The sequence below is a fragment of the Papaver somniferum genome, chromosome 3 (assembly GCF_003573695.1).
Source record: "Papaver somniferum cultivar HN1 chromosome 3, ASM357369v1, whole genome shotgun sequence".
NCBI lineage: Eukaryota > Viridiplantae > Streptophyta > Magnoliopsida > Ranunculales > Papaveraceae > Papaver > Papaver somniferum.
Window position 1 is genome coordinate 20,625,936 of NC_039360.1, and position 17,514 is coordinate 20,643,449.

Here is a 17,514-nt window from a genome sequence, read left to right on the forward strand (position 1 = left end):
TACAATATGTTCCAATCTAGAGCTACTGATTTCACTACAAATGTTAGAACTTATCCAGAATGTGGTGATGGCACTAAAGTGTATGCTAGTGTTTTTTTAACCAGTTTCCACTCATCATCCATGTAATGAATTGTCACACAATAATAACCATCTTTTGTATGCTTACATGTCCACATATCTGTTGTTAAACTACATTTAGATGTAATTGTTTCAAATTGTTCTTGTAATTGCAGTTTGAACTCAGTTCTTAGTTTCATGATATCTTCCCTAACTGTATTTCTAGTGTAAAGCTTAGGAGCAGGATTCAGAGACTTAACAAACTCTCTAAAATATGGATGCTCAACTATAGTGATTGGATAACCATGCTTAGCAATCATCTTAGCAACAAGTATCCTAGTAGCATCAGCATCATACTTCCAATTAGCTAACTTAGTTTGTGCATTACCTGTTTTAATTGTTGTAATCTTTCTTTGTCCTTTCTCATTCTCAGGCTTTTCTTTTTAGCATGGTGATGCAAGCGGCTGGTTCCTTGGTGCTTCAAATTTCTTCTTACAATGTTTGCAGTGAGCTAAAATTATCCCAACCTGCTTCCGTTTTACTATCTTCTTTCCAATTGACCTTTCAAAATCATTCCATGCGTCAGACCTAATTGAATGTAGTTTTTTCTTTTTTTTTTTAGCTATAATTGGATCTTCATCTACTTCTATTTCATCTTCTGCTTCTTCTCTGGGACGAACCGCAGGTGTAACAGCAGCAGGTGTTGAATGAATTCCTGAACCTTGAACTTGGTTTGATGCAGCAGGTAATTGTGATGCAACTGAAAGTGAGGGTGAGGGATTGCTTGATGAACCAACATGATTGGATGCTCCTCTTTCGCTTTGAGACATGATTAATTTCACGAATATCAATCTGTTTTGAAAACCCTAATTTCAGAAACCCTAAATTGAAAATTGAGTTTTTAGGATTTAAATTAAACTCAAAAGAAACAGAAGAAGATAACCCTAGTTTTCTAATCAGTAATCACACATTATTGTATAGATAAGAAGATGATTTTTCACGAATTGAAACTGAAGAGGAGGTGAGTGAGTTTTTCTTCTATTTTTTTCTCTGTTTTGGGTCGACTGAAACTGAAGAAGAATGAATGAATCGAAGTATATTTACCTAGGTTTAAGAATTTACACGTGCTAAACACACGTTATCGGAAATAAGGATAACGGAAATAGCCTTAACCGGTACCCTTACGGTAGGATAAAAATATCCATTAAGTTATCAGCTACGGATATCCGATTACCGATATAACGGAACTTAACCTAAAGGATTCCGGATAATCGGATTCGGCTAACGGATAACAACGGATATCCATTGACAGCCTAACAGTCTAAAGATTTGCATTATCAGTTCACGGTTGGTAATTATCATTATTTTCACAGTTGGTAATTCTCTTACTAGAAATTTGCATGTCTTTTTCTTCATGTGGAGGTTATTTTTGAGTCTAGATTATAATGTTTCGCTTAGAAGAAATCCATGCATCTATCTACACGGTGTGTTTGGTTCACTAAAGGCGCATGACGAAAGCCTGTTCCACACGACACCAGTGGACAAAAGGACTTAGCCTTATCTGTCTTCTTTTAAATCAGAAATGCCTCTGTCAACAGTCCAAACCAAGAAAAACAAAAAGTACGTACTTGAAACTATTAGTCATGAATATGATCGGTCGCCCTCGGTTCTTGCCAACCGTTCATCCCAAAAGGATTCTTTCTCTTTTGAGAAAAGCGTTAAAGTACGGTGATTTCCTAGCGATACAATTATTGAATCGTAAAAGAAAATAGTTGAAGGGTGTCAATCTCCCACTAGTTCTTGAGTCTCTTTCTTTCCAACTAGAGTGAGTGAGTACTCTCAGTGTGTGTTCTGAGAGAAAACACAGAAATGATGGAGAGAAAGGAATAAAAATGCAGTTTGAATTCTCCATTAATATCACGAAATAGAGAAGAAGAAGAAAATAACAAGAATAGTAGTTATTCGGAGATCATTATTGAAGAAGTGAAGAAACAATTATGGTTATCTGGACCTCTAATAACAGTTAATCTCCTTCAGTTTTGTATACAGTTAATTTCAGTTATGTTTGTTGGTCATCTTGGTGAACTGTCACTTTCTGGTGCTTCAATGGCTACTTCTTTTGCAACTGTTACTGGTTTCAGCTTACTGGTAATCAACTTTCATCGTTAACTTCTTCTTAATTTCTACCATTACATTCGATTTTCAGCTTCAATGGCTGCTTCCTCTAAGTCGTGGTCAGATTTCACATCTATTTATGTGCCTTTACGTGATACTATATAGTAAATTTGATGGCTTAAAGGTGTGTGCTCACTGTGCACTCATGCGTGTGATAATCCACTCAGAAGTCGAGATAATTAATTCATTTTTAAGATAATTGTTAGTTTTGTGCCGCGTGCCTTGGTGACGGAATATGTAACACTGGAAAATGGAGTATTATGTATTTGTTAGATTTGATTTTAATCCATGGGAGAACCCGAATATGGTTCCATGATTAATTTTTTTCATTCAGAGTAAACCCTCTTTTGATATCGAACTAATATGATTTTTGTTGTTCATATCTAATTATGGTTCATTCTGATCTTTTGGACTAGATGGGAATGGCAAGTGCATTAGACACTCTATGAGGCCAATCTTACGGAGCAAAACAGTATCATATGTTGGGCATACATATGCAAAGAGGAATGTTTATTCTTTTACTAGTTAGCATTCCTGTAGCTTTCGTCTTGGCAAACACATGCCGTATTCTCATAACCGTGGGACAAGATCCTGAAATATCAGCCGAAGCAGGAGTTTATGCTCGTTATATGATCCCTTCTTCAGTGTTATGTCAGGTTTTTACAGACACAAAACATAGTTTTCCCAATGATGATAAGTTCGACAATGACGGCGTTACTGCACTTTGTTGTGTTTTGGGTTCTGGTTTTTAAAGCTGGCCTAGGAAATAAAGGTGCTGCAATAGCGACTTCCATATCTTGTTGGATCAATCTGACATTTCTCGTACTTTATGTTAAGTACTCTGGTAAATGTGAAAGGACTTGGACTGGTTTCTCAAAGGAAGTACTCCATGACATTCTTAACTTTATAAGACTCGCAGTTCCTTCTGCCATCATGGTCTGGTAAGTCCTGCTTTCCTAAGTGACTTATTGTATAATTTTAGCAATTGTCTAACTTCATCAACTGGAACAACTTAGAAGTGTGGTCTTTTGAGCTGGTGGTTCTGCTATCGGGTTTGCTTCCCAACCCAAAGCTAGAAACTTCGATGATATCGATCTCGTAAACTCCTTTCTCATACTTGTTTCATAACTGGCTTGATGAATGTTTTCAAAATGCAAACAACAACGCTGTAATTTTGTACTCTCGTTATGGAAAACTAAAGACAAAAATTAATTATCTTTTCTGTTTGCTAAATCCTTCATATTTTTCAGCTTAAACACCGGTTCATTAGTCTCAATGATCTCATCTGGACTCAGTGGTGCAGTAAGGTCAGTTGCCCTGAATTGCCATTTTCGCTTCATTGTAAAACAAACCTATGTTGTGCTAGGCGCTCGCCTAGGCTCCCAAGGCATACATGGCGCGCCTAGCTAATAAAGCGCCCCAGGTGCCATAAACGTGAGTCATTACCTTTTTCATTTTATTTTTCTGGTCCCCTTGGGCGCCTTAGGGGCACCTAGGCGCTAGGCGAGGTGAAGGGCTTGGCGCCCCGCCTAGCGCCTCACACAACATTGAAACAAACAATCAAAAGAACAAACTAAAAATGATTATGCTGGATGAATGTATAAAGCTCTTACAGTAAAGTTTTTCTAAAATTTCACAGCACAAGAGTTTCAAATGAACTAGGAGCAGATCATCCTCAAGCTGCGCGTTTAGCAGTACAAGTTGTGTTTGTTTTGGCATCCACACAGGGAATTCTAATAGGCACAATCATGATTTTGGTACGCCATATTTGGGGCAGTGCTTATAGCAATGAGAAAGAGGTGGTGCACTATGTAGTTGTCATGATGCCAATACTTGCCATCTCCAACTTCGTCTACGGACTTCAATACGTTCTTTCAGGTTCTTTTTGCAATCAATGGTGCTAAATAGTAAATTATGTGTCAATTTATCAGCTTGAAATATTTACCAAGTCGTCCTTTCAGGTACGGCTAGAGGATGTGGTTGGCAAAAGATTGGAGCTTATGTCAATCTGGGATCTTATTACCTTGTCGGAATTCCTTGTGCCGTTCTATTAGCTTTTGTTCTACGCGTGGGAGGAATGGTTAGAACGTTCTTCTCTATTATACTTGGTCAAATTATGAATATCACTTCAATACTGATGCCAGTTGTGTGAGGCGTTAGGTGAAACGAGGCGCCTAGGCCGGCATGCCTAGAAAAAAATACTAATGGCTCACATTTTGGCGCCTTAAACGTTCTATTAGCTATGCTCCCCCCTGCGCGACTCGTGCGCCTAGCTCGCGTTTCACAACATTGACTGATGGTGATGTTTTCTTGATGTGGAATTGCGTAAATAGGGACTTTGGGTTGGGATGGTATGCGCACTTTTTGTTCAAGGCTTTTTGCTTATTATCATCACTATACGCGCGGACTGGGAGAAAGAAGTAAAACAATTCTTGACCCTCTCTGTTTAAAAATCTTTTAACAATTAATTTCTTGGTTTTTGTTGTCTGACTGGTTCCTTGTCTCATTTTGGTATATTCAGGAAAAACGGGCGTCAGAAAGAGTTTATGATGCTGCAATTCATGTAATTGTGGTGTCATAAAGCACTTGAATTTCCGGCAGTTATTCGTGTAAAAATTTCTTCGATGATTTACATGATAGATTAGTACTATCGCCTGAAAGAGATTTAGTTCTCCGCCTCCAAGGGATGCAAACATAAGATCAATCTTGTATTATTTAGTAATAAAATTACAATCCTCCAAGGAATACAAATTACATAAAATTGGTTAAAAAGGCCAAAATCAACAATTTCTGAGTGAAAATGACATTTAGAAATTGATACTGTTTAAATGGACAAAAATGTAAAAATAGTCAGGATGTAAACAGTTTCATCCTACCCATTTTTAAATACTTTTTCTTATTTACATCAGGATGCATCCAGTTTCATCCTTACTATTATTTAAGTTTAAGTCCGGAAAAATTCAGTTTCATCCTTGCTATTTTTTTTTGTGTCCATTTCATCCATACTAATTTTTACTCGTCCATTTGAACCATGTTTTAAAAATATTTGGACAAATGACCCATTTTCCATACAAATTAACATTACGAAGCAAAACACACAATCATCGAAATGATCTAAGAGCGAGCATTTGATCGATTAAGTACTAGAAACGGCCGCGCTTGACCATGTGCCTAGCTAGCTAATCAATAGCAGCTCAAAGATGTTATTAAGTGAAGCAAAACACAAAAGAGTGCACTAAACAAATCGATTAATTTCACAAATGTTATCGGTATAGATCTTCATATCAAAGCTGAATCACCGTATGGTCATTATACTGCACAACAAGGTGCACGGTAATTTTCGGAACAATTTTCCTGGGCGCAATCGATACAAATCCCCGAAAAACGCCCCAAAACATAACTATCATTGCAAAGAACACCAACTCCACAGCATACACGGATGTCAGCGTCCCATAGTGATATTATTCCACAAGGTTCCCCGACTTGAGAACATGCGCTAACCGAAGCTAAGAAGATTGGCAAAACCATAGCAAACACAGTGAACAAATTCATGAGTGTTTTGCTCTTCATATCTTTACTTTGCTGAAATTAACTTGTAGTCTGATGTTTCTTTTTGTTGTTGTTATTTATAGTTTGCCAACACAAGTGTTTGGGAGGTCAACTCTTTCTTCTGATGGATCATTATGTACTACCAGTAGTAACTATCATTTGAAGTTTCCTGATAAGTTCCGACGAATATAAGTTATTAGAGAGTGGACTTTAACAAAATGTTTAATCCAATAATTGTAGATCATTAACGTGTTAGAGAGTGGACTTTAGCTAATTAATAATCATCACCTAGTTTAGCACCCCTGTAAACTAAATTCAAGTATTGTTTTATTGTTTTTTTCCCTGGTGGGGCCCAGTCACGTGGACCGGCCCAATTTCCAGCCTAGCCCGCCAACCCAAAGGAAAGCGCTACTGTACGAAAGGACGCGACGTTAGATTTTAATTTTACCGTCGCCTGGTATAATATTGCCAGGCTAATTCGCAAACAGGGACTTTGTGTTGGGATGGTATGCGCACTTGGTGTTCAAGGTTTTTCGCTTCGTGTCATCACTATACGCATAGACTGGGAGCAACAAATAAAACATGTTTTAGCCTCTTTATTTCAGAGTTTGGAACAATTTGAACCTTGATTTTTGTTGGTTACTCTTGTTTCATTCTCTGTTACTTGGGCTTTATGTTTGCTGCAATATCATCATAGTCCACATTTTTGCAACACAAATCCATGATTTAATCCCGACAGAGTAGCCAAGCCGTTGAGAGTCCGTTATGTGGTAGGCGCGTAGCCGCCTATCAAACTCAAAAAATTATTTGGATATTTTTAGGATACGGAGTATATTTGTGATTTGGACATTCTTCAAGCAAACAAATTTGAAGTTTGGACATATCCTCTCTGTGTTGTGACTTTCTCATCACATGGAGAAAGCCCCTGGTAAAGATGATAAGTGTTATCTCCATGTCTTTGCGACTCAGTGCACTGAATTTTGAATGCAAGGCCCTCTAGGAGATGTTCAAACTCCACGAGGTTAGCGATCTCATTGCCCGACCCCTTCCATCTCTCCCCTTTTAATGGTAATAAGGGATTACAAAATTCAAGTAGATATAACCGTTGGATCTCCAAACTTTAAAATTCCATCATTGGATCTCACAAATAGAATTCTGTCAGAACTATTGTTATTATCCGCTAGATCATTAGACCTCCTATTTCTTATCAGCCGTTAGATTTTGCGACTCTGTGCACTGAATTTGAATGCAAGGCTGCTATAGGAGAATTTCAAACTCCACGAGGTTAAGGATCTTAATACCCGACCCCTTCCATGGTTGTAAGTACACTAAAGAATTTAATGAAGGTGTATGAGCCGGTTCAAGTTAAGCCATTGCAATACTCTTTCAATACAATTTTATTGGAGTACATTCATTTTTGAACTAAAATAGATGATAGTTTTATCTTTTTCTATTTAACGTCCAACTTTCTGAGTGAATTATTAGCAATGATTTTTCAAGGATGACTAGCCATTAATGTAAGGGTAAATTAGATTTCCCTGAATTCGTTGTATAAATATTTGAGAAACATTTATAGCATTAATGGAGAAAGATTTATTTTTTTTAATGAAAGGATTCCATTTCATTAATCGTGAACCTTGATTATAAGGTGATTAAGTACATCAAGAAACTATATTGCTTAAACATGAAATGCTTACTGTACAAAATATATAGTCGGATATTTCCATAACATAAAGAAAAGGAATACAAGGAAACGATAAACTATGCAAGTATAAAAGTGCCGATTAAATAGGAAGAGATAGTTTTTAAACATAGTCTTATCATTTGATATTCAATCTTCTTTGAAAAGAGATAATCCAAATCAGGAGTTTTCTGCCTAATTTTTTATCAGAAGAATCCAGATTCTAGTGACCGGAGCTCAACGTCCAAATACTTTTCGGTATTCCAAACAGTAAAAGAATAATCTGTTTGGTGACTAGCCATTAATGTAAGGGTAAATTACTTTTCGGTGAATTTGTTGTATAAATATTTGAGAAACATTTATTTATAACATTAATGGAGAAAGATTTTTTTTAATGAAAGGATTCCATTTCATTAATCATGAACCTTGATTATAAGGTGATTAAGTACATCAAGAAGCTATTGTTTAAACATGAAGAACATAGTGTACAAAATATATAGTCCGATATTCCGACAACAGAAAGAAAATGATCATATAAGGAAACGATAAACTATGCAAGTATGAGAGTGACGATTAAATAGGAAGAGATGGTTTCTAGACATAGTCTTATCATTTAATATTGAATCTTCTTTGAAAAAAGATATTCCAAATCAGGAGCTTTCTGCCTAATTTTTGATCAGAAGAATCTAGATTTCAGTGACTAGAGTTCAACTCCAAATACTTACAAGACCAAACAACCAAAGTTGAATCTCCATAAATGCAAGGAAGTAGCGTGGGAAACACGTCACAAGAAACGTCATGAAGACACGACTAAAAGGTCTGACAACAACGAAAAGCGTCGGAGACGACACCGAAAAACTAAAAAAACTTGAACGTTAACTCTCTAGTCTATGGAAACAGTAGATGAAAACTAAAACTTCCCAGATCTACTCTAAGTGGAGCAGATTTAAGCGGATAATACTCGACGGAAATCGCTTGAGTATGAAGAGAGAGAGAATGGAGAGATCTGGATTAATGAATGAAAAAAAATACCACTTGATATTTCCCATTCTTTTCAAATTATTTGGAAGTAAAAATTGTGAAATCGTAGACTTGCTTGGATCACTCTTTTAATGCCCTGAGTCATAAGTATTTTATAATTCTTTCAATTGAGATGGAAATTCATACTATTGAGTGCCCATCTTACTCAAATGCCGGCGGCCGGAATGAGCTCATAGCTCAAAACTCACTAATTACAACTTCTCGCTTAGATCTCATCCCCTAGTTCTCGTCGCTCATGTCTCATTGCTTAGAGCTCACCACTCACAAACATATCACAGAGGTCAATGCTCAAATTATACCAATACAGTCTACTCCAAGTCTTACTGAAATTGAAGCCACTACTAGTCTTACTATTTTTACTAGACCTGATACTGATTAGTCCACTTAATTAAATATAGATGAAAAGATGAGGGTACCCAAATACACCACAATATTTTTGTTTCAATCTATAAGTCCTCTTCCGAATGTGATCGTCTACGGACAGAGTCGAGACAATACAACAATTCGGTTCCACACCTTGTGTGATTGTCTATGGATACGAGATTGAGACATTACGACAACAAGGAGTGCACTTGGTAATAGGTTCGGTAATAACCGGAACTATACATGATGAATATCAAGTGTTATGGAGCTAACACACTTGTGTATTTTACTTAATTATAATAACAATTATAATGCATAAAACAATGTAAAAGACACAGCAAGATTTTGTTAACAAGGAAACCGCAAATACAGAAAAACCCCGGGACCTAGTCCAGTCTTGTATACTCTCAGAATTAAGCCGCTATACAAAATCTAATACCAACTTCGTATAGTTGAGACCAAATAGACTACCTCTAGCTACTTACTTTCCTCGAATCCCTGCGCCTTCGACTTCTAGATTCATGCACGTGAATAGAAAGTTCCTTTGGATCGTATTCCAAACAGTAAAGGAATAATCTGTTTGGTGACCGCTCTAATCAATCTTGCTTGAAGATATAATGAGTTGTTGACAAAGTCTTTTAAGTTTAATCTAATAAACTCTTTTGTTTGGTTAGATCAATCTATCGAATAGCTACCAAAATAGTCAAGTTTAGATTCACACTCAATCGATATAGACCTCAAAGAGAAATATAGAGAATGCCGATCTCATGTAACTAATCAATCAGATCAATCATAGATATATCGATTCTAGTTGGATCCCAGCCGATCAAGGTTTGTGCACTAAATCCACAAGATACTAAAACCAATAAAAACTCTTGTTTGCTAAATCCTTCATGTTTTTCAGCCTTAACACAGGTGCATTGGTCTGGATGATCCCATCTGGACTGGGTGGGGATGTAAGGTCAGTTGCGCTAAATGTATTAGTTTTTCTGAATTATTTATGATTATGCTTAATTGTGTTTTTCGCTTTATATTATGTAATGTAGCTTTGTCAGGTACTCTGTAGAAAGCTCTTACAGTAAAGATATTTCTAAAAAATCCACAGCACAAGAGTTTCCAATGCGCTAGGAGCAGGCCATCCTCAAGCTGCACGTTTAGCTGTGCAAGTTGTGTTTGTTTTGGCTGCCACAGAGGGAATTATAATAGGCATAATCATGATTTTGATACGCCATATTTGGGGCAGTGCTTATAGCAATGAGAAAGAGGTGGTGGATTATGTTGCAGTGATGATACCAATACTTGCCGTCTCCAACTTCATTGACGGACTTCAATCCGTTCTTTCAGGTTCTTTCAGTGCTAAACAGTAAATTATGTGTCAATATATCGGCTTGAAATATTTACCGAGTCGTTCTTTCAGGTACGGCTAGAGGATGTGGTTGGCAAAAGATTGGTGCTTATGTCAATCTGGGATCTTATTACCTTGTCGGAATTCCTTGTGCGGTTCTGCTAGCTTTTGTTCTACATGTGGGAGGAAAGGTTAGATGGTTTTTCTCTTATCATACTTAGTAAATTTTGCAAGATTACTAAGTACGGATAATGATGCTTTTGTAAATGCGAAATTGCCCAAACAGGGACTTTAGATTGGGTTGGTATGCACACTTTCTGTTCAAGGTTTTTCGCTTCTTATCATCACTATACGCACCAACTGGGAGCTAGAAGTAAAACAATTTTTACCGTCTTTATTTCACAATCTTTTAAACAATTTCTTGGTTATGAATCTAACTGCTTACTTTCTGTAACTTGGCATATTTAGGCAAAACAGGCGTCGGAAAGAGGTTACGATGCTGCAATTCCTGTGACTATGGTGTCATAAAGCACAGAAGAATTCTCTGCAGTTGTTCGTGTAACAGTTTCCTATAAGAAAAAACTTGGCATATTTCAGGCAAAACAGGCGTCAGAAAGAGTTTATGATTTTTACCCTAGAAGTAAAAAAAATTTTACCCTCTTTATTTCAGAGTCTTCGACAATTTCTTGGTTTTGCTGGTTATTCATTCTTGTCTAATTTTCGGTAACTTGGCATATTTCGGGCAAAACAGGCGTCAGAAAGAGTTTATGATGCTGCAATTACTGTAACTGTGGTGTCATAAGTACTTGTATTTCCGGATGATTTACATTAGATATAGTATTAGATTGTGTAATCCTTATATCCTAGAATTAGAAACACAAAAATTTGTAATTTTGAAAGAAATGATGCCTGCAAGTTTGAGAAAATGGTTGCTTCCCTAACCAAATTTATCAAGTGACAAAGTGTTTTACCTGAAAACAAAAATTGCTCGCACTTGTCTGAGCATACAGCATCACAAAATATGAACGGTACTTTGCAACCAACCATAATCTTGTTGGGCTTGATGTTTGCTGCAATATCACAGTTTGACCTAAAGAAACACAAAGATAGGGCTGTCAACGGCACTAAACGTAACGGATATTGGCTCTGCCGCTTTCGTTGCCATTAAAATTATCGGATATCCGATATCCGTTAAGTTCCGACGGAAATTTAAAATTCAATTTCATTACCGTTACGTCGGACTTACTGGATATCAGATATTTTTCCGATACCATCCGATATTTTCACAGAACAAACACAGAGCAGGTTCTAAATCCAAGAAAACCGGTTCTAAATCCATGCCGCATAAAAAAAAACATACAGATGTTCATGTTCTAAATCCACGCCACCAAATTACATGTTCAGATGTTCTAGACTTCTAGCAAAATAAAAAACCATGTTCTTGCAAAAGAAAAGACAAAGGATGAAAGGAACTTTATCTCCATATGTTGCAACAATTGCAAATGCATTCCTCCATCTCCACTGCCAACTGCATCTGCAAATGTATTCCTCCTTAGTCCTGAACTTCTGCATTTTTAAAGGAAAATCAAAAGTGTTAGTTAAGTTTGCAATGTCAGTGCAATAAGCCAATAAATATAAAAGCAAATAAAATATCAAGATGTGAGGAAAGTTACCAGTAATACAACTATCACTGTCACTGAGACTGAGATCTGGCAGCCAATCACCCAAACAAAGCAATGCTTCAACAAGTTCTGGAGCTAATGAACTCCTATGAGATGTGAGAACCCTGCCACCAATATTAAACATTGATTCTGATGCTACACTTGTCACTGGAACAGCCAATACATCTCTTGAAATCCTTGAGAGAGTTGGGTACTTAGGATCATGATTCCACCAACTTAAGATATCAAACCTCATTTCTTCAGTGGATGTGCCTTTAGGAAGAACTGTTTCTGCTGCTAAGTATGTCTCCAATTCTGATTTCTCAACCTCAAACACATTGTTTTCCATAATAAAATCATCATAACCAAATTCATATGATGTTGTTGTAGCTGCACAGATCTCAATTCCAGCTGAATTCATTCCACTATCAAAATAATCTGGAGTTATAGTGTTTGGTTTCATAAGCACAGTAAAGAGCATTGAGTGAAAGCTCAAATTTGTTATATGAGTTTGATAGTTTTGCACACCATATACTCTCTTCATAACAAACTCCACCCATCTAGCCTTATACCTAGGATCTAAACCAACTCCAATGACCATCAAAGTGTTACTTTATTTCCAGTAGCTATTAAATTTTGTCCTCATATTCTTGGCCATGTCTCTGATATACTCATGCTCACTTAATTCCCAGATCTTAATGCATCTATTAACTTCTTTAACCCCATTACAATACAAATTTGTTGTGGGATACTTAATCCCAAATTTGGTTGAAATCACATCAAATAATTCCAAACATTCACATATATGTACTCCTTGTTGCCACTCCTGAGAAGTTGGTAGTATCTTGAAGTCATTGTCCAAATCATCTAGCCTAACAAAAGCTTGTCTCAAAAAATTTGCATCGTTAAGCATCTTAAAGGTGGAGTTCCACCTGGTATCCACATCTAAACCAACAGACCTTGAAGCAGGAAGCTTAACTTGGAAAATAACACATTCAAATCTCTCTTTTCTAGCCTGACTTGACTTGACATATTTCACACACTCTCTAACTTCATCTATAAATGGAGCAACTACTCTCATTCCACACCCCACAATCAAGTACAATACATGATTACTACACCTCATTTGGAACTAATCCCCATTAAGAACTAGACAATCTTTGCTATCAAGCCATGACTTCAGATTTTCCATCATAACATTGTTTGAGCTAGCATTGTCAGCAGCTATAGCAAAAAGCTTACAATATATGTTCCAATCTAGAGCTACTGATTTCACTACAAATGTTAGAACTTATCCAGAATGTGGTGATGGCACTAAAGTGTATGCTAGTGTTTTTTTAACCAGTTTCCACTCATCATCCATGTAATGAATTGTCACAGAATAATAACCATCTTTTGTATGCTTACATGTCCACATATCTGTTGTTAAACTACATTTAGATGTAATTGTTTCAAATTGTTCTTGTAATTGCAGTTTGAACTCAGTTCTTAGTTTCATGATATCTTCCCTAACTGTATTTCTAGTGTAAAGCTTAGGAGCAGGATTCAGAGACTTAACAAACTCTCTAAAATATGGATGCTCAACTATAGTGATTGGATAACCATGCTTAGCAATCAACAATTTCTGAGTGAAAATGACATTTAGAAATTGATACTGTTTAAATGGACAAAAATGTAAAAATAGCCAGGATGTAAACAGTTTCATCCTACCCATTTTTAAATACTTTTTCTTATTTACATCAGGATGCATCCAGTTTCATCCTTACTATTATTTAAGTTTAAGTCAGGAAAAATTCAGTTTCCTCCTTGCTATTTTTTTTTGTGTCCATTTCATCCATACTAATTTTTACTCGTCCATTTGAACCATGTTTTAAAAATATTTGGACAAATGACCCATTTTCCATACAAATTAACATTACGAAGCAAAACACACAATCATCGAAATGATCTAAGAGCGAGCATTTGATCGATTAAGTACTAGAAACGGCCGCGCTTGACCATGTGCCTAGCTAGCTAGCTAATCATAGCAGCTCAAAGATGTTATTAAGTGAAGCAAAACACAAAAGAGTGCACTAAACAAATCGATTAATTTCACAAATGTTATCGGTATAGATCTTCATATCAAAGCTGAATCACCGTATGGTCATTATACTGCACAACAAGGTGCACGGTAATTTTCGGAACAATTTTCCTGGGCGCAATCGATACAAATCCCCGAAAAACGCCCCAAAACATAAATATCATTGCAAAGAACACCAACTCCACAGCATACACGGATGTCAGCGTCCCATAGTGATATTATTCCACAAGGTTCCCCGACTTGAGAACATGCGCTAACCGAAGCTAAGAAGATTGGCAAAACCATAGCAAACACAGTGAACAAATTCATGAGTGTTTTGCTCTTCATATCTTTACTTTGCTGAAATTAACTTAGTCTGATGTTTCTTTTTGTTGTTGTTATTTATAGTTTGCCAACACAAGTGTTTGGGAGGTCAACTCTTTCTTCTGATGGATCATTATGTACTACCAGTAGTAACTATCATTTGAAGTTTCCTGATAAGTTCCGACGAATATAAGTTATTAGAGAGTGGACTTTAACAAAATGTTTAATCCAATAATTGTAGATCATTAACGTGTTAGAGAGTGGACTTTAGCTAATTAATAATCATCACCTAGTTTAGCACCCCTGTAAACTAAATTCAAGTATTGTTTTATTTGTTTTTTTCCCTGGTGGGGCCCAGTCACGTGGACCGGCCCAATTTCCAGCCTAGCCCGCCAACCCAAAGGAAAGCGCTACTGTACGAAAGGACGCGACGTTAGATTTTAATTTTACCGTCGCCTGGTATAATATTGCCAGGCTAATTCGCAAACAGGGACTTTGTGTTGGGATGGTATGCGCACTTGGTGTTCAAGGTTTTTCGCTTCGTGTCATCACTATACGCATAGACTGGGAGCAACAAATAAAACATGTTTTAGCCTCTTTATTTCAGAGTTTGGAACAATTTGAACCTTGATTTTTGTTGGTTACTCGTTTCATTCTCTGTTACTTGGGCTTTATGTTTGCTGCAATATCATCATAGTCCACATTTTTGCAACACAAATCCATGATTTAATCCCGACAGAGTAGCCAAGCCGTTGAGAGTCCGTTATGTGGTAGGCGCGTAGCCGCCTATCAAACTCAAAAACTTATTTGGATATTTTTAGGATACGGAGTATATTTGTGATTTGGACATTCTTCAAGCAAACAAATTTAAAGTTTGGACATATCCTCTCTGTGTTGTGACTTTCTCATCACATGGAGAAAGCCCCTGGTAAAGATGATAAGTGTTATCTCCATGTCTTTGCGACTCAGTGCACTGAATTTTGAATGCAAGGCCCTCTAGGAGATGTTCAAACTCCACGAGGTTAGCGATCTCATTGCCCGGCCCCTTCCATCTCTCCCCTTTTAACGGTAATAAGGGATTACAAAATCAAGTAGATATAACCGTTGGATCTCCAAACTTTAAAATTCCATCGTTGGATCTCACAAATAGAATTCTGTCAGAACTATTTTTATCCGTTAGATCATTAGACCTCCTATTCTTATCAGCCGTTAGATTTTGCGACTCTGTGCACTGAATTTGAATGCAAGGCTGCTATAGGAAATTTCAAACTCCACGAGGTTAAGGATCTTAATACCCGACCCCTTCCATGGTTGTAAGTACACTAAAGAATTTAATGAAGGTGTATGAGCCGGTTCAAGCTAAGCCATTGCAATACTCTTTCAATACAATTTTATTGGAGTACATTCATTTTTGAACTAAAATAGATAAGTTTTATCTTTTTATTTAACGTCCAACTTTCTGAGTGAATTATTAGCAATGATTTGTCAAGGATGACTAGCCATTAATGTAAGGGTAAATTACATTTCACTGAATTCGTTGTATAAATATTTGAGAAACATTTATAGCATTAATGGAGAAAGATTTATTTTTTTTAATGAAAGGATTCCATTTCATTAATCGTGAACCTTGATTATAAGGTGATTAAGTACATCAAGAAACTATATTGTTTAAACATGAAATGTTATGTACAAAATATATAGTCGGATATTTCCATAACATAAAGAAAAGGAATACAAGGAAACGATAAACTATGCAAGTATAAAAATGCCGATTAAATAGGAAGAGATGGTTTTTAAACATAGTCTTATCATTTGATATTCAATCTTCTTTGAAAAGAGATAATCCAAATCAGGAGTTTTCTGCCTAATTTTTTATCGGAAGAATCCAGATTCTAGTGACCGGAGCTCAACGTACAAATACTTTTCGGTATTCCAAACAGTAAAGGAATAATCTGTTTGGTGACTAGCCATTAATGTAAGGGTAAATTACTTTTCGGTGAATTTGTTGTATAAATATTTGAGAAACATTTATTTATAGCATCAATGTAGAAAGATTTTTTTTTAATCAAAGGATTCCATTTCATTAATCATGAATCTTGATTATAAGGTGATTAAGTTCATCAAGAAACTATTGTTTAAACATGAAGAACATACTGTACAAAATATATAGTCGGATATTCCGACAATAGAAAGAAAATGATCATATAAGGAAACGATAAACTATGCAAGTATGAGAGTGACGATTAAATAGGAAGAGATAGTTTCTAGACATAGTCTTATCATTTAATATTGAATCTTCTTTGAAAAGAGATATTTCAAATAAGGATTTTTCTGGCTAATTTTTGATCAGAAGAATCTAGATTCCAGTGACTAGAGTTCAACTCCAAATACTTACAAGACCAAACAACCAAAGTTGAATCTCCATAAATGCAAGGAAGTAGCGTGGGAAACACGTCACAAGAAACGTCATGAAGACACGACTAAAAGGTCTGACAACAACGAAAAGCGTCGGAGACGACACCGAAAAACTAAAAAAACTTGAACGTTAACTCTAGTCTATGGAAACAGTAGATGAAAACTAATACTTCCCAGATCTACTCTAAGTGGAGCAGATCTAAGCGGATAATACTCGACGGAAATCGCTTGAGTATGAAGAGAGAGAGAATGGAGAGATCTGGATTAATGAATGAAAAAAAATACCACTTGATATTTCCCATTCTTTTCAAATTATTTGGAAGTAAAAATTGTGAAATCGTAGACTTGCTTGGATCACTCTTTTAATGCCCTGAGTCATAAGTATTTTATAATTCTTTCAATTGAGATCACCTAAAATAACACCACTGGAAATTCATACTATTGAGTGCCCATCTTACTCAAATGCCATCGGCCGGAATGAGCTCATCGCTCAAAACTCACTAATTACAACTTGTCGCTTAGATCTCATCCCCTAGTTCTCGTCGCTCATGTCTCATTGCTTAGAGCTCACCACTCACAAACATATCACAGAGGTCAATGCTCAAATTATACCAATACAGTCTACTCCAAGTCTTACTGAAATTGAAGCCACTACTAGTCTTACTATTTTTACTAGACCTGATACTGATCAGTCCACTTAATTAAATATAGATGAAAAGATGAGGGTACCCAAATACACCACAATATTTTTGTTTCAACCTATAAGTCCTCTTCCGAATGTGATCGTCTACGGACAGAGTCGAGACAGTACAACAATTCGGTTCCACACCTTGTGTGATTGTCT

General features: G+C 36.4%; 1 pseudogene; it reads left to right on the forward strand.

Moving 5' to 3' along the window:
- The first annotated feature begins 1,856 nt into the window (after positions 1–1,856).
- On the forward strand, positions 1,857–10,739 carry LOC113355482 (annotated as a pseudogene).
- Positions 10,740–17,514: the final 6,775 nt, after the last annotated feature.